Source organism: Panthera pardus, unplaced genomic scaffold, assembly GCF_024362965.1.
Source record: "Panthera pardus isolate Hobbes unplaced genomic scaffold, ASM2436296v1 HiC_scaffold_21, whole genome shotgun sequence".
Taxonomy (NCBI): Eukaryota; Metazoa; Chordata; class Mammalia; order Carnivora; family Felidae; genus Panthera; species Panthera pardus.
Genome location: NW_026526777.1, coordinates 14,738,915 through 14,756,438, shown reverse-complemented (window position 1 = coordinate 14,756,438; position 17,524 = coordinate 14,738,915). Strand labels below are relative to the sequence as shown.

Sequence of the window (17,524 nt, the reverse complement as noted above, 5' to 3'; positions counted from 1 at the left end):
ATTCTGTCTCAGTTTGCAAAAAAAAGGTATTAAAATCCCAACAACACAAAAATAGCCTTGAACAATGACTTTTTTTTTAAGGGAGGGGGAAATTGCTCCCGACTTCCTAAGATGAGTGTCTTAAAGGTTTCATTGATTAGTTGATAAGTTCGCTGGTGAATGATTAGTCGATGAGGCAGAAAGGTTTGAATTAGTTACTAGAGCTCTGCCTCCCGTGAATAAAATAGGGGGAGTGTTCTCTCTCCCACCCTCTGTGACAGATGATATCTGTTTTCTCCTGTGAGTTTGAATTTAAGAGCCACTGAAGCTCAGCAACAGTATATTCTGGCTCAAATGAGCTGAAAATTGCATTCAATTTGAATTTCAAAAATGGAGGGGAAGAAGGGGGGAAAAAAAACCCTAACACTCACCAAGTCTCCACACTTTTCAACTACTTCCTGCTGCTTAGCTACATTCCGCCAGGCTGAGGACCTGAAACCAGGATGCACGCAGGGAAAGAGCATCGCTGGATTCCTGCCCAGTCTGAGTTTAAAAATAAACTTTTAATAGTCAGGATCAAAGCAAACCTCACTTTTACGCACATGCATAATGCAGAATGCGACCCACCGAAGAAATAGATTTATCTTCTCCAAACTAAAAATTGGCCTGCTCTTTTTTTTTTTTTCTTATGTACTTTGGAGGTGATAAAGGTGAAGGTGTTTTCCCTGGGAAACTCTAGAAAAGCAAATTTTTTTCTAAATTAAAATTAATTCCTATTCAGCTCACTAAGACCCTCATTCCTTGTTGCTTGATTTTTCTCCTGTCACCTGCCTCACATGACAAAGCAGATGTGTTCTTGAAAAGTTGAGTGAGTGGACATTGATTTTGTTCAAATCAAATCATATTTCAAATGCTCTGAGGTGGTTATTTAAAGGAATCTTGTGATAAATTATTTTATAAAGCCAAGTTATTTATAGAGTGCAAATAAGTGTCCCTTCATGCAAAGACATAGGAAGCATGAATTTGCAGCACATTCTGGTTTCTTAAGGTAGGGCATACCTTCAGTTTACAAGAAGCACAGATTTAAGTATCACCAATAATTAAAACTAAACTGATGTTACACAAAACACAGATGATATCCCAGAATCATATAACTGAATGATTTTTGGCCAGAACTCCATTTTACGATAGTTTGAGCTAAGGGAGCAGACAGAACACCAAACTCATTTCAATCCACTCACACATGGAAACATATTCTCCCATTGCCTAAATTATTCTCAATTTGCAAATTAAGCAACTTGGGTGCCATGAAAAAGGTAATTCGACTTCTAAAGTGCCATTTTCCACATTGAAGCAGAAATCTGCTGAATGCTGTTCAGAAAATCTGACTCACTGCCGAGGGGTCAGCACCCAGCAGGACGGAGAGGCATCATCGTCAGCTAGTGTGCACGAATTTCTCGCACATCCACTCTGCACCAGACCCTGCAGCAGGTACTGGGGGTGACAAATAAATTACTGATACTGCCTCAGAAGAGCTAACTGCTTAGGGCAGTGGTTTGTCACCTTTCCTGAGTTGTAAGCCCATTTGAGGGTCAGAGGGAAGCAGGAACTATTTCCACAAAAAGGACCTCTCCACATTCGGATCCTGTCGGGCAGTCATTACAACGGGGCTCCAAATTCAAGAGACGAGCCTGGGTCCAGTCGACCAACTGAGTAACGATGGTGGCCAAGAACAGCAGGATGATTTTCTTTCAAAAGTGAAGTAAAGACTTAATATCTAGGTATACTCGGGAAGAACTAGGTATTCGATTGGTAAGAGACGGGATACCAAGTCCTTTTAATAAGTTCACAGAAGACAGGATTAGGAAGAGGCTTCCAACCTTAAGCAAGGGACAAGACAGCAAGAAAAATAATACTTTGTTTCTTCCGCATCCCCAAAAGACAAGAATTAAGAAACAGTCTGGCTCTGACAGCTAAGTTTCATGGTCAGTATGGTGAATCAATAAAAACAAGGGCAAAACCTCTGAAAAGGAACCCCACGATCACTGTAACATACATTCAGTAGAACCCAACTTATCAGAATATCCCATAAAATAAAACACTTTAAAAGCGTGAACAATGGTGTTTTTGCGTTTTAGAAGACAGAACAAGAAAAAACATGGGAGCCTCTTCATGTACGTTGCTAATGAGATACATGCCAGGACTGCAGTGAATCAAAGGTCTCAAGAGGCCACTTAACCCTATAATGTGTATCACCTGGCATTATGTTATATAGGTTTTTAAATGAACATTAATATCTCCTACTCTTGTAGGGGACAGCTTACCTTTCAAACTGCAACAATGTTAGCGTAGGATTTTTTCCTTACATCTTCATAATTTAATATTGTTTCATTGATGAGCCAGTAAATTGTCAGCTCTATTCATTTACGTGACGTGAGCAAGGATCCAACCCAAAAAAGGAAAAAAAAAAAAGTGAGGTCAATTTCCTTGGCCGCTGCATTTAATAAAATCTCCCAGGCAATAGAGTTAAGCACACATTAATAGCTATGGCTTCGCACGCTCTGCCTTGAACAAGTCTTTGATTTTCCTATATATGTACTCAGGGCCATATTAATGCTCAAACGAGGTACAGTCCTCATTTCTTACTTCAAGTTTTCTTCTTTCTCAGCTTTATCAGATTTATTAATCTTCTGCTCCTCTCTTATTTATAGTGAATGCTCTAGTTAAGGTTTCAAAGCAGTTTCCATGATAACTCCCATTTATAACTTTCAGAAAAAAATTCTATCACAGGGACCAAAGGATTTCCTACTTATTTCACATCCAGCTCAAAATATGTGACTTTCTCCAAATATGAGGGTTTTGTCTCTTATTTCTCTGATCCTCAGAAAAGAGAAAAGGGAGCAGGTTAGAGAAACACAAGTTTCCTCATTGGAAAAAGACTTCAAGTTTCCCTTTTAAAAAAACTGCACAGTGGGTTTTAGCTAGACATGCACTTCAAAATGCTGTTTTAGGTAGAATGTTTATCAGGGGCAGTTGTTAGGTGGAACCACATGAAACTATCAATATTCTACCAATCTTGATGTACAGACATGACAATTCCATGTGACCTGACTGAACACCTCTCCCATCTAAAAAAAAAAAAAACACCCTTTCATCTAGAAGAAAACTCTCCAGAGCAAAAGGTGACCCCTTGGAAACCCAGGGGAATTCTTCTGTGGACTTGCAACCCAGGGAGAGGAGAAGCAGAAGACGAGAAGGGTGTGACCAATGGACAACTGAAAGGCCTCTAACAATTTGTTGGATCCAGGATCCAGTGCAGTTCATTAAGGAAAAGATGCGGAAAACTCATTGATCAGGTGGTACCAGGCCATCTTCTGTTACACCCCTTGAGGCACGAATGCGGTAACTGTAGACTTTGGGGAATGAACGCTTCAAAGAGATGCCTGTATTTTGATTAGAAGATTCTCAGAGGAGCGCTAATCACTTCCACTTAAGACACCTCCACACCCACAGCTTTTGCCCTTTTCTTTACAGAATGAGGTTAAAAATAAAATGCTCGACAATGAAGCAAGTTGAAGTTTCAATTCTAGCTTCACCTCAATACCCTGGACTACAAAAAGCAACCGGAATCAAACTTGGATCATTGGCTTTAATGCTGAAGAGGACAACTTGACTACTGGGAGACAAAGGGGGTAATTTGTAAATAAAGTCTTGCAGACAAGGAGAGCTGAAGATCTGCTAAGCCCAGACACCGAGGAGGTTTCCTGCGTGCACTGGAATTTGACAGGGTCCAGAATCGGGGAGGAAAGGTGCTTTGCAAATAAGAACAGAAGATGTTTCCAGTATACTCAATGAATGAGAAAGAAGCAAGATGACTCCGATGTGAGAATTCAACCCTATTTATTTCCGGGGACTGCGAACACAGAAGGCCTGTTAAAATGTTGTAATTTGTTTAAGTCTAAGGAAAAATGAGGCGAGAACCCATCCAACTAACACTACAGGGTAAGAAGCCTGAGGGGAACTAACGTAGGTTGTTAGTTTTTTGTTATTGTTTTGTTTTGTTTTGTTTTTAAAGCTTACAATTCAAGAAGTGCGGGCAAACCTTGGAGACACTGCAGGTGGGTTCCAAACCGTGAAAATAAAGCAAGACTTGAAATGGAGCAAGTCGAATGAATTTTTTCGTTTCCCGGTGCATATAAAAGTTATGTTTACACTATATGTAGTCTATTAAGGGCACAATAGCATTATGTCTCAAAAACAATGTCCATGCCCTATTTTAAAAATACTTCATTGCTAAAAATGCTAACCATCATCTCAGCTTTCAGTGACACGTAATTTCTTTGTGGTAGAGGGTCTTGACTCAATGTTGATGGCTGCTGACTGATCAGGGTGGTGGTTGCTGAAGGCTTGGGTGGCTCTGACAATTGCTTAAACTAAGACCATGAAGTCTGCCTCATCAAGTGACTCTTGCTTCGCAAACGATTTCGCTGTAGCACCTGACGCTGTTCGGTAGCATTTTACCCATAGTAGAACTTCTTTCAAAATAGGAGTCAATCCTCCCAAACCCTGCCACACTTTATTTACCAACTAAGCTTATGTAATTTTTTAAGTCCTTTGCTGTCATTTCAACAATCTTAATAGCATCTACAGCATCTTCACCAGGAGTAGGTTCCATCTCAAGAAACCACCTTCTTTGCTCAGACACTCATCATCCATTAACGTTTTATCACGAGATTGCACAATTCAGTTATATCTACAGGCTCCACTTCTAATTCTCTTGCTATTTCTACCACATCTGTGTTTACTTCCTCCCCTGAAGTCTTGAACTCCTCAAAGTCATCCATGAAGGCTGGAATCACCTTCTTCCAAATATGTGTTAATGTTGATGTTTTGACCTTTTCCCATGAATCACACATGTTCTTAATGGCATCTAGAATGGTGAATCTGTTCCAGAAGGTTTCAATTTATTTTGCCAGATCAATCAGAGGAATCATTATCTATGGCAGCTATAGCCTTAGCAAATGTATTTCTTAAATGATAACAATTGAAAGTCAAAATTACTCCCTTGATCTATGGGCTGCAGAATGGATGTTGTGATAGCCGGCATGAAAACAACATTGATCTTGTACATCTCCATCAGAGCTCTTGGGTGACCAGGTGCATTGTCAATAAGCAGTCATATTTTGAAGTGAATCTTCTTTTCTGAGCAGGTCACAACAGTGGGCTTAAAATATTCAGTAAACCAGGCTGTAAAAAGATAGGCTGTCATCCAGGCTTTACTATTCCATTTATAGAGCAGAGGCAAACTAGACTAACATATTTTTTTTTAAATTACATTATGCCTAGTGTTTTTTTTAAATATATGAAATTTATTGTCAAATTGGTTTCCATACAACACCCAGTGCTCATCCCAAAAGACAGACTAACATAATTCTTAAGGGCCCTAGAACGTTCTGAGTGGTAAATGAGCACTGGCTTCAACTTCAAGTCACCAGCTTCTTCAGCCCCTAATAGGAGAGTCAGCCTGTCCTTTGGAGCTTTGAAGCCAGGCACTGACTTCTCCTCTCCAGCTATGAAGTCCTAGATGGCATCTTCTTCCAATAGAAGGTTGTTTTGTCTACATGGAAAACCTGTTGTGGAGTGTAGCCACCTTCATGAATTATCTTTTTATTTTATTATTATTATTATTTTTTTTTTTTTTTTTTTTTTGGAGAGAGAGAGAGAGAGAGAGAGAGAGCGAGAGAGAGAGACAGAGCATGAGCAGGGGCAGGGCAAAGAGAGAGAATGAGAGGGAGACACAGAATAGGAAACAGGCTCCAGGCTCCAAGCTGTCAGCAAAGAACTCGAGGTGGGGATCAAATTCCCAAACCGCGAGATCATGACCTGAGCAGAAGTCGGTGCTCAAATAACTGAGCCACCCAGGTGGCCCACCACCTCCATGAATTATCTTAGTTAGATCTTCCTGATAACTTGCTGCCTCTTCTACATCAGCACCTGCTGCATCACTTTGCCCTTTGAGGTTATAAACATAGCTTCTCTCCTTAAACCTCATGAACCAACCTCTGCTAGCTTCCTACTCTTCTTCTGCGGCTTCTTCACCTCTCTCAGCCCTCTTAGAATGGGAGACTTAGGATCTTGTTCTGGATGAGGCTTTGGCTTAAGAGAATTTATGTAGCTGGTTTCATCTTCTAGCCAGATGTCTAAAACTTTCTCTATATCAGAGCCGGTATTTCACTTCCTTATCATCCCTGTGTTTACTGGGAGTAGCACCTTTAAGTTTCTTCAGGAACTTTTCCTTTGCATTATAATCTGGCTAACGGTTTGGAGCAAGAGGCTTATTAGCTTTTGACCTATCTCAGCTTTCGACAGGCCTTCCTCACTAAGCTTGATCATTTGTAACTTTTGATGTAATGTGAGAGATGTGTGACTCTTTCTTTTACTTGAACACTCAGAGGCCATTGTAGGCTTATTGATTGGCCTAATTTCAATTTTGTTGTGTCTCAGAGAATAGGGAGGCCCAAAGGGCGGAAAGAGAGAAGGAGAAAGACGGAGACAGAGAGGGAAAAAGAGGGAAAAAGAGGGAAAAAAAGGGAAAGGAGAGAGAGAGAGAGAGAGAGAGAGAGAGAGAGAGAAGGTAAATGGCCAGTGGGTGGAGCAGGAAGAACACACACATTAATTAAGTTCATTGTCTCATACGAGTAGCCTGTGTCCCCCCAAAACAATTACAATAGTAACATCAAAGATCACCGATCACAGATCACCATAAAAATAGAATAATAATAATAAAAATTTTGAAATATTGTGAGAATTCTCCAAATGTGACATAGGGACACTAAATGAGTAAACACTTTGGGAAAATAAATGCCATTAGACTTGCTTGATGCAGGGTTGCCACAAACCTTCAATCCGTAAAGAAACACAGTATCTGCAAGTGTGATAAAGCAAAGTGCAATAAAATACGGTATGTCTTACAAAAGAAGGATTTGAAGGGTCAAAAGTCCTTCAGGTGCTGATTTCATCAGGTAAGAAGTTGCTGTCTGTGTGATGCTGCCAGTGGTCATGACCAACATGGCTGTGACTTCAAGTTAACATTTAGAATCTACATCTTGCCAAAGCCCATCGCTGAAATTAATGAAAATTCAAAATAATGTGCACGTTATGATAACGGTTTTTGGAATGAGTTGTCCCTTTGATCCCACGCATAGAGCTTTATCTCTGATCAGAGGCATTCAAGTCAGGATCATGTTATTTGGGATCTCCCATACACACAGGAGGCAGCCCACATCAGGGGGGCAGTGGGATCCTGCTCTCAGAGTCTTGAGGAGGAAGAATTACTACCTTAGTTACTAAACTCCCTTTCAGTTATGCACAGGACACTTAGAAGTTCCTGCAAGCAGAGAAAAGATGGATGGATGCATCGTGCTTCGATAATCCCTAAAGAATCTGGAGTCTTCTGGGACCAAAGGTACATGAACCAGTTGTCCCACAGGCCACTGGGATCTTGTTATTTCGGAATACTCTGAAGGTGGGGGGAAGGATGAATTAGAATCTAGATCTTTGACCACTCTTCCCCAATTTCACCATCTGCATATTTTTGCTAGAAGACATCTCGGGCTCCACTTTGTATTCTGTGCCATTCAGGGATCCTGAATGAGGGAAGACAGATGGGCACTGGAAGGGTATGGGAATTTGTTACCATTACCTCAATGATCTCTTCTTACTACAAAATGCGATATAAATTTCCCCAGATTACTTCTGTTTTAAATGGTGACAACCAATCCAGGTGGAAGATTTCTTATTCAATACGGTAGATGATTTACTGAAGAACAGAAAACAAAACTGCTGTAAACCTTTAGAAGTTCAGTTATAGTATGATTGAGAAATTTTTTTGTGGTTAATCTAGAAACTCATCACTAGCTACGTAAATTTTCCTATTTGGGAAATATCCTGAAGTATAAACAACCAGTTTTAAATTTTTTTTTAACGTTTCTTTATTTTTGAGACAGAGAGAGCCAGAGCATGAACGGGGGAGGGTCAGAGAGAGAGGGAGATACAGAATCTGAAACGGGCTCCAGGCTCTGAACGGTCAGCACAGAGCCTGACGCGGGGCTCGAACTCACGGACCATGAGATCACGACCTGAGCCGAAGTTGGACGCTCAACCGACTGAGCCACCCAGGCACCCCTAAACAACCAGTTTTAAAATGTACACAGGGACAGTATTATTGTGTAGACTAGGAACTGCCTCTACCCAATTACGTATTGAGATTGGACAACTTGAATTGACAAAAAAAAATAATAATTGTAGTGCTAAAAACTACCAGATACACTCAAGTGGCTTTTGCATCTTATGAACCTTCTGGGGGCATTGTTGCACATAGATTACAGTGAATAGTGCTATCCCACCATGGTTGCACAGCACGGGGCTAGGGGCGGAAGCATCTGGATTCCCTTACCTATCCCAGAAGATATTTTTTAGAGCAAATCCAGAGAACTGAATTACCACTATCCCTTCACTCAAAGTCAAAGTCACTGACCCCCAAGGCAATAGGATTTGCACCCCCCATCCTCAGCATCAGCAGCCTCTAGGGTGTTACAATCAGCTCCCTAAAGATGGGGAAAAACCCTCTCTACCTTCAGAGTGAGAAAGATCTATTCTTTGGGTCCCCACATGGCACTAAGAATGCACATTCCGATAAAAAGAGAAGCCATTTAGCACATAATGCTCCTGAAAATGGTAGCACTATGGTAGAACCCAACTATTAACAGCACTGGTATCCTTGGAGAAAACCACATTTTGAATTCCAAAACCATAGGAGTACATCTTACTGCTAGGAGTTACCTGTAATCTATTTACATGCAGATACAAAAGCCTATGTATGCATCATATATTCTCAAAAAGGATGGATAGCATTGGTTTTTAAGAGGGAGAACACAAATAGTTCCTTTAATCCTTCTGAATATAACCTTAGGAGACAGTCGGAGAGAAGATGAACAGAAGAAATTCCTCAACTTTCTATATTCCCTGCCATATGCTGTTTGTGTGGTTCTAAATAGGTTTGATTATTTGAAGCTTTTTTCCACGATTTCAATAAAGGCAATCAGAAGAGATTTTCCTAGGCAGGCATAGGATCTTCAAACGAGCTATTCATTAGTGGGAAGATTTGGAGCAAAGATGGCTTCAGCTCCCCATCCTGACCAAGCTTGCTATAATAAGAGAAAAATGGAAAAATGTAAGCAATGTGATATTTTAAAATGTCCCCTGGAAACGAGAGTAGGTCAGACACTGATACCACTTTAAGAGTAGGCGATAACCCATCAATTTAGATACAGCTGTTTCAGTGATGGCTACGATGGAAAGCTTTCCCCCAGTTAAACTGAGCTCCAACTTAGAATTCCAGATTTAGATCTCCCAGTAGTTTCCACTTTATAGCTAGTCTTCCCAAATTCAATAATATTGGATACCTTAGGATGCAACTTCTGGAGGTGAAAGTTTCTGTAAGTGATGGCAAGATTTAAAAAAAAAAAATAAGTGGCCAGGATCCTTCACTTTAACACCTTGCCAATCATTTTCCTTCCACTCTGAAAATGGAAATGTGGAAAGTCTGGAAGGGAAAGGAAAGGGGATAAACAGCAGAAGAGAAGAAGTGATAGACTAAAAGAAAAGACAAACAACGTGAAGAAAGAAGAAGGTTAACTGTGAGCGAGCACAGAGTCCATTCACTCAAACCCGGAATACATTAATGAAATCGACTTCCTCTCTGGAAGACGCAAGAACATCATTGCTGGCTAGATGTTGGAGATAAGCCATTCCAAAGCCTGCATTTCATCAGTAAGGAAAGGAAAGAGAGGCCCTGGAACTCAAAGTGACTTACAAAGTCATGACCAGAAGCCAGGTTCATGGTGGACCAGCCCAAGTTCCTACTGACTACCCCTGCCTTAAAGCAGGGATGGTTTTTCCAAGTTGTAGACAACCGCTAATGACTCAACAGTGAAATAAGATGGAAATCTCTTTCTCTTTCTTGGCAGGGAAACACAGGTCAGCTCACAGAATTTGAACTTGCAGGAACAGCTGGAGTTGGCAAGGCCACAGTCCAGCCGACCCAGCTTCCAGGGTAACTTGACCCTTGGAGACAGCATCCTTTGAATTTAAAAGAACAAGCTCTAAGTGTAACTGTCTGTAGTCCCAACAAACCATCTCTGGTGGGGATTATGACACAACGTTGCTAGTGATTAATCAAGAACTCTTCATTTACATCAGTCAGCTTATAATTAACAGTTCCCCCATCTTTAATAAAATATATAGAATGATATGAAACAGATGGGGGATACCAAGTGGTATTTTAGGCTTAGATAAAGCCTAAGTCCAAATCATATCATCATCCTCTACTGGTGGGTCAAGAAGGAGGCAAAGAAGCAAATGGGGGAGGGAAGAGAGGAGTACAGAGTATTCAAGAAGGGAATGGGGAGAAGGAAGGAGGTATTTGCTCAATCAGTACCTATTTTCAGAATTTCCTTCAAGCTGGCTTGGACCAAGAGCCATCAATTATTTAAAAGATGTAACATGATGCTTCCTTTGTTGAGGCAAATCTGCAAGCAGACCCCGAGAGAAAATAAAAAATGAATTAGGCAGAATGTATTAGTCTGCTTGAAGAAAACAAAGATTTAGCTACTGGGACTAACTCTGTTTTAAAAATAGTTCAGTTTTGTCTGTTAAAATCCTCAAACCTTTTTTTCCTTTCCCTCTCTCCTATTTATTTATTATTTTCTACAGTAGATCACATAAAAAGAGGAATGAATCCTTTCCTAAACTTTCTTTTCAGATTCAGCTTGATGTATTGTCTTCATTTAAATTACAAAGACACTAATCTGAAACACTGTTTACCAAGTAGCATTTTAAATGAAAGATACAAGAAATTGCATCACCCAATTTTTAAAATGACTTTAGACTCTGAACCTCATAAAAAACAGCCGACAGTGTTCTCTGTCTTTGCTGCTATATTTCGGTCCAGTGAATGAAATTCAATTAGTGAGCTTTGTACTTAGGACATTATGATTCTGATGGTTGGTCTGATCAAAACTGGTGTGCCAAGCCCTAGTTCTGTTTTTTTTTGGCAGACCACAGCTAAGGAAAAAAAGAAACAAAAAACAACAGGGCAGGTTGGCATGAAGAAAGTTAGTTTTCAGAGCAACTGACTTTTCACCATCATTAAAATATATGGGAGGAGGAGAGTTGTTCCCCAGAACAGTGCATTATTTACTAGGTGAATGGATTAACTTTTTGAGAAACCTCAGTACTTGAGTCTGTCATTACCAGTTTCAGTACTTTCCAAAAATAGCAACCTGCCTCAAACAAACCAGTAACAGACTATAACCAATGCATTACAGATTTAATTCATTTTTAGGTTTTGATCTGCCTCACCTTGTGTTCCAAACAGAAAGTACAGACTGGAATCTTGCTTTGGTCAATTCGGAGGGTTACAAAGGGCATCAGCGACAAGCACCTAATACGAAACCCTGAGCCTCTGCCGTGTAGACTCAGACCACACCATTAGCTCAAGAGGTGCTATGTCTTTAACACTTGAAAAATGCTAACACTTGAAAACAAAACCAAGCACAGTAAAACCACAGGGCCGAAGCCTAGTACATCACAGGCCGTGGTTCCCCATGGGGACCACTGCACTTTGATTCAAGAGTGCCACACCTGCATGGATCAAGCAGAATGGTAAAAATGAGTCAAACTGATCCTTGCATGGCCTGATTCTTTGAAAAAAAAGGTAGACAAGGAATCGTGAAGATTTTAGAAGACTATACAGCCATTGGTCTATTAATAACAATTAATTCACCAATTGAGATCTGAGGATCCATTCGAATTTGAGTTGTTGTTTTTAAACATAGACTAGCTCACATCACTTCTTTGCTTCTCTCACAGAGACTGATACCACCATCCAACTCACTGTACAGACAGAAACAAAGGAATCATCCTTGGCATCTCCTTGCTTTCATCACCATTATCCATTCCATCTCCAAATCCTTCCCTCTTTCGGGAAAACATTTACGGGAACGATCATATGAAATTCCAGAAGTGACATCCTACTTCTTGGTACACTCCTCGGAAACTTGCTCTAAAAGCTTTAAATTTTGCCTGAGAGTGACCCAGGATTCAGTACAGATGGGCAGCCTTGACATATTGTGACCTTGGAGCTATTTTTCTCCGACTCAAAAACCATACACCCCAATCTGTTGTTGAGATCAACACATCACGTTGACCGTTTTAAATTAAAAAAAATTTTTTGGAAGTGTTTATTTTAATTCAGTTAGTCAATATAGTGTTGTATTAGTCTCAGGTGTACAATATAGTGTGATTCAACAGTTCCACATATCACCCAGACAGTAATGGTTTTTTAAATGATAAAGAGTTCTGGGCACCTGGGTGGCTCGGTCCGTTGGATGTCTGACTCTTGATTTCGGCTCAGGTCATGATCCCAGGGTGGTGAGATCAAGCCCCAAGCCAGTCTCTGTGCTCAGCATGGAATCCGCTTGGGAGTCTCTCGCTCTCTCCCTCTGCCCCTCTCCCCTGCTTGCACGTATGCATGCGCTCTCTCTCTCTCTCTCAAATAAATAAATAAATAAATAAATAAATAAATAAATAAATAAATAAATTCTAAAGAGATAAAGAATCCATTCTGAAGTGAATCTTCCTTGGGTCAGATACAAAAGGGAAAAGGCACATTGACTACCTGCTCACAAATGGGCCGCGTCAGATGTGTCTCCTCAGAATTGATTCGCAAAATGTAGTGCTAGAGCGGCTTGTTCTAGCCTGTGAGAACTGACTCTGTGTGTCTGTCTCTTCCCAGATCTACGCTGAGTGACTTCATGTTGGTAGCTTAAAATCAGCCATCATGGAGGTATCTGCACCATGGACATCAGCAGACATTACAAATCAGGTGGGGTTTTTTCACCCTCCAGAGAGACGGATGACCCCATCACTGACAAGGACTTTAATTTGTTTCCTTCTTACCAAATGAAAAATACTAGAGAGTGTGCTGTATCAGCACCCATCTTTTCCTCCCCGTTTCCTCTTATGGTGGAGACCAGTCAGCAGTTCACCAAACTCATCTTCTCTTGTTCCTGCCACATGGTGAGACCATATTCCCCAGCCGCCCCGGCAGTTAGGTGAGGTCATGTGACTGAGCCTTCCTCCATGCAAACCGAGCTGAAGTGACAGAAGCTTCCCTCCAGGTGGTCCATAAAACCCTCCCCCACACAATATTCTGTAGCATTTCCCTTTTCACAGGCTTTTGCAGATGATGTGAGCAACCTTGGATGCCATTTATTAAAATCAGAGAGCAACAGGACAGAAGGAGTTCAGCCTTCAAGTCACCACGTGAAAGAGACTCACCCCAATTAGGAACACCCACTGTGGATTTTAGGGGCTGATGTTTAAACCATTTAATATTTGGTGGTTTGTTTGACACACCGATCACCAATGCCATAACTAAACACTCCGTCTCTTCTTTCAACTGCTGTTTTTCCTCCTTCCAGCTGACACAATAAATCGGGGGATGAAGTCTGGTCAAGATTGAAAAGACAGAAATGGAGACATGCTATGTTACTGATTTCTCACTTAGAGTTTTTATGTCACTTGACAGTTTTTGGTTCTCTGTGTTGTTCCTTTCAACTGTCATCAGCTAGAACGCTGTTATTCCATATGCTTGTGGTACCGTGGGCAGCTTATTCTTTTGTACTGTAGTGATGTCACCTAAATGAAATGTTGCAATTTAGAATCATTTCCATGCTAGAAATAGATGAAGAATTCAATCCATAGGCCCTACAATTTGTCAAGAAAATTATAAAGACAGTATTGATATTATACAATTAAAATGAGAGCTCTTCACATATTTAATTTCCCCCTGACCTGACTTTCTTCAGTCATTATGGGCAAAAAGTATGAATTCATTATTTGCAAATAGCCTGGATTGCTTAATATATTCTAGAAGGAACTAAGACACCCCCTTGAGTGCACCTGCACATACATACATTCCAGCACATAGATTTTTCCGGCAAGGGCAAAAATAATAATGAAGGTAAAGATAAGCAACTATTCCAAGTTGTTGACCATGTAGCCTCAGTATAGTGGCATTTTAAATGTATTTTTAGTGTATATACTTAGAGTATATATCAACACTCATGATATGAAGAAAGGGAGGGAGTGAAGTAGGGAAATAAAAAGATGGTTTAATCTCTCCGCATTATTTACTACATAAAGCTTCACATGTTTTCCTCCCTATAAACTTGTATAAGGAGTCTATTTGGGGGTGTTTGGGATTGTTGTGTTTTTAAAAATTTAACAATCATAGCTCTGAAGCTTAATCACTTGTATGTGTTACAAGACCAGATGGTTCAAGTGGGTGTTTGTTTACAAGCTCTTTGCATAAGGTTTTTAGCTGTTTTTTAGACCAAAGCTGAATATTTCAACGAACAAAGGAGGCAATGAGGAATTAATGAAAAAACGCTGGATTCATAGGTCCCTGGGCTGCTAGCCTTCACTCTGCCATCACTTTGTGCACTTTTACAAGGATGTATTTAGGGCCCAAGAAACAATAACATATGGTTAACGTGCTTTGAGTTCTTTATGGAACTCTGACAGATTTGGGGGGAGAAAGGTGTCTACCATGAACGCAACGCTGTTCTGGAAGCTGTCGGTGAACCAGCTAGAAAAGAACCAGAGCACCCTGCCTTCCCAATGCCTTCGCCATCTCGGAGCTCTAGATTTTAATGTTTTCTGTTTCTCCTGGCTTCTTGAACTGTGCTATTTTGCCCAGCCACATGGACCTCCTGCTCCTTCCTTCTGAATGTGGATGAAAAAAAGAGAAAGCAAACTTTCTTAGGGACTCCTCTATTCTTGGTTTCCTGTCCATCCACCACACAGCCACTATCTGCACCCAAGTAAAGGATGCACATTTATTTACTGCAAAGCAAGCCAAATAACACCGAAGGTTCCTTAAGGGAGAATGAAAGTTTTCATCGAAGCACACACTTTTATGGCTTTGTAAAGATGAGTGTGTATTTCTTGGTTTTCTGGATGAGGAAATCCCCTGCTCCTGGCTCACCACCTACTCTGGCACTTCCCTTCTTTCAATGGAAAGAAGGCAGGCAATGCTCGCTTCACTTCATTTTTAATAAGATTAATGATGATAAGCCAAGTTGGCACATCTAGTATTAATATCTTACATCATAAGCTATCATTTACGGGCTACCCAAACCAGTATCATTCTTGTCACCATCCAATCAGCTCCAAAAAATAAGAGATTTGAGGTGAAAAAGGCAGTATGTGAATATCTTAGCATCTCAATGAGCTTGCCTCTATCATATTCTATAACAAACTAGCAAGAAATTACAAGCTAACAAAAATGTGTTTGATTACTATCATTTCATGAATGTAATTCACCTCTTTTATGAGTTTGGGGTAAAAAAAAAATTACTTTTTCATAATTCCTTTGGATTACCTCAGCAAAATGTGGTATCATTTGACCACGTCTTTAGGATAAGGGATATGCTCCATTTATTGTTAATTCTACAGGGAGCCACGTGGTTTCTAGCCCACAGCTGGCGCGCCATAAAAGTATGGTGAATACGTGAAGGAATGAATTACTAGATAGGAGTATTCTCTTCCAACTCTAATGAACCCAAAGCTGAATTTAGCACATGCCATTAGCCTTTCCAAAGTGAAGTTAAAGCACCTAGACATACTAGCATATTCACGATTTACGTGACTGTTTGCCCCCTGAAGGCAACTTTTCAAGAAAGAGTGGTTCCACTGCTTATAGCCTTTAACAAAGGAGAGTTATCTGGTGAAATTCAAACAGACTTGATATACTGACTTGATTGTCAACAAAAGAAATCACACTTAGAACATATGCTTGTCCATGGACAACGTGGCCACCACAGAGTAGTTGTTATGGATTGAATGTTTGTGCCCTCCCCAGATTCTTAGGTTGAATCATAATGCGCAACGTTATGGCAGTGTGGAAGTGGGGGCTTTGGGAGGTGATTTGTCACGAGGGTTAACCCATCCTGGTGGGCTTGGGTCCCTTCCAAGACAGGCCCAAGAGAGACCACTTGTCCCTCCTGCTCTGTGCGGTTATAGCAAAAAGAAAGCTTATCTAGGAAGGAGACATCACCAAACATCCACTCTACTGGCAACATGACCTTGGAATCCCCACCCTCCAAAGCTGTGAGAAATCAGTTTCTGTTATGTATAAGCTACCCACTTTATGGTATTTTGTGATAGCCACCCAAATGCTCCTTGTTAAACCAGTTAAAACTTGTTCCACGAAAGACTAAACGACAACCAGCTTCATATCAAGATAAAGACCCAGCGTGAATGTAGGTTACACCAAACTTGATGCCTGATTTGCTAACTACCCTTCCATTATTGTGAACAATGACTATTTGTACGTGTGACATAAAATTAGTGGTCACGTGAAACAAGAAAGTGTAAAATCAAGATGTGATTTCCTCTAAGCATATCCCTCTAACAAACACGGGGAAAGTCTCACGAGGTCTTGGCACACATAGATCTCCTTATCTGCAGACCCAAGGAGAGTAGCAACACCAGCAGTAGCCATGAAATATCACTCGTAGTCACTACTTATGTTTTATATACTGTCAGCAGCATGGTCATTTAGCATCAGACACCGTTACCCAGGTACTTAGATGATGCAGCAAGTGTCAATACTGATGTTACTATTTATAGCCCAATAAACTACACTTTGAACAATATTAGTAATGTTAAGCTTAGGCAGCACTCCTAGTATTAATGCCTTAATACAGATATATTGCTATAAGCATAGTTTACAGCACGGAACATAAACACAAATCCAGTGATAATAATAAATCACTTTCTTGACTGCTTAAAAACATACTGCCAAAATGGGCTTTATGCATTACACAATGGAGCAGAAGGCAGCGATATATATTTAAATTTTCCATTTTTAAGCTGTCACTCAAAAACTTTTCATACTTTTTTTAGCTATTGATCTTACTGGCTTGTGATAAGACTTCAACTGCTTGGTTGGGCTGTTTTTAGCTTCTGCTTCTTATTAAAAGAGCTAAATCAGGAATCATAAAATGCTACTAATTTAGTATTTTTCAATAGAAATGAAAGATAAAAACAGCACCAAAATAGTGTAACTCTCATCTTGTATTGCCCTAGAATCCCACATTTAATTACCATGTGGGGTGGTGTAATAATGGGTATAATGAAGCCATGTATCACTCACTATATTTTCCAGGTAGTATGTACGTGTGTGTGTGTGTGTGTGTGTGTGTGTGTGTGTGTATACACCTAGGAATAAAAGCTTATATTAAACATGCTAAATTATTATAGGTTTTTCTGACACTTTCCATTAAATACTTTGTACAGAAATATATGTGTGTGTGTGTGTGTGTGTGTGTATATATCTATACACACACACACATACACACACATAATTGTTCTGCATGTGTATATATATAGAGAGAGAGATTCCACAATTTTATTT

At 40.2% G+C, this 17,524-nt stretch overlaps 1 protein-coding gene across 17 annotated transcripts in view; it reads right to left on the bottom strand.

Moving 5' to 3' along the window:
• ESRRG (estrogen related receptor gamma) overlaps window positions 1-17,524 on the bottom strand; it is a 625,497-nt gene that overhangs the window by 437,234 nt on the left and 170,739 nt on the right. For 14 of the 17 annotated variants that reach the window (XM_053908974.1, XM_019465627.2, XM_053908977.1 and 11 more), the window contains one exon: window positions 2,304-2,395. The exons of the other annotated variants lie outside the window; for them this stretch is intronic. The gene's annotated coding sequence lies outside the window, so the exon portion shown is untranslated. The remainder of the gene's footprint in view (window positions 1-2,303; window positions 2,396-17,524) is intronic. 17 annotated transcript variants of the gene reach the window in all.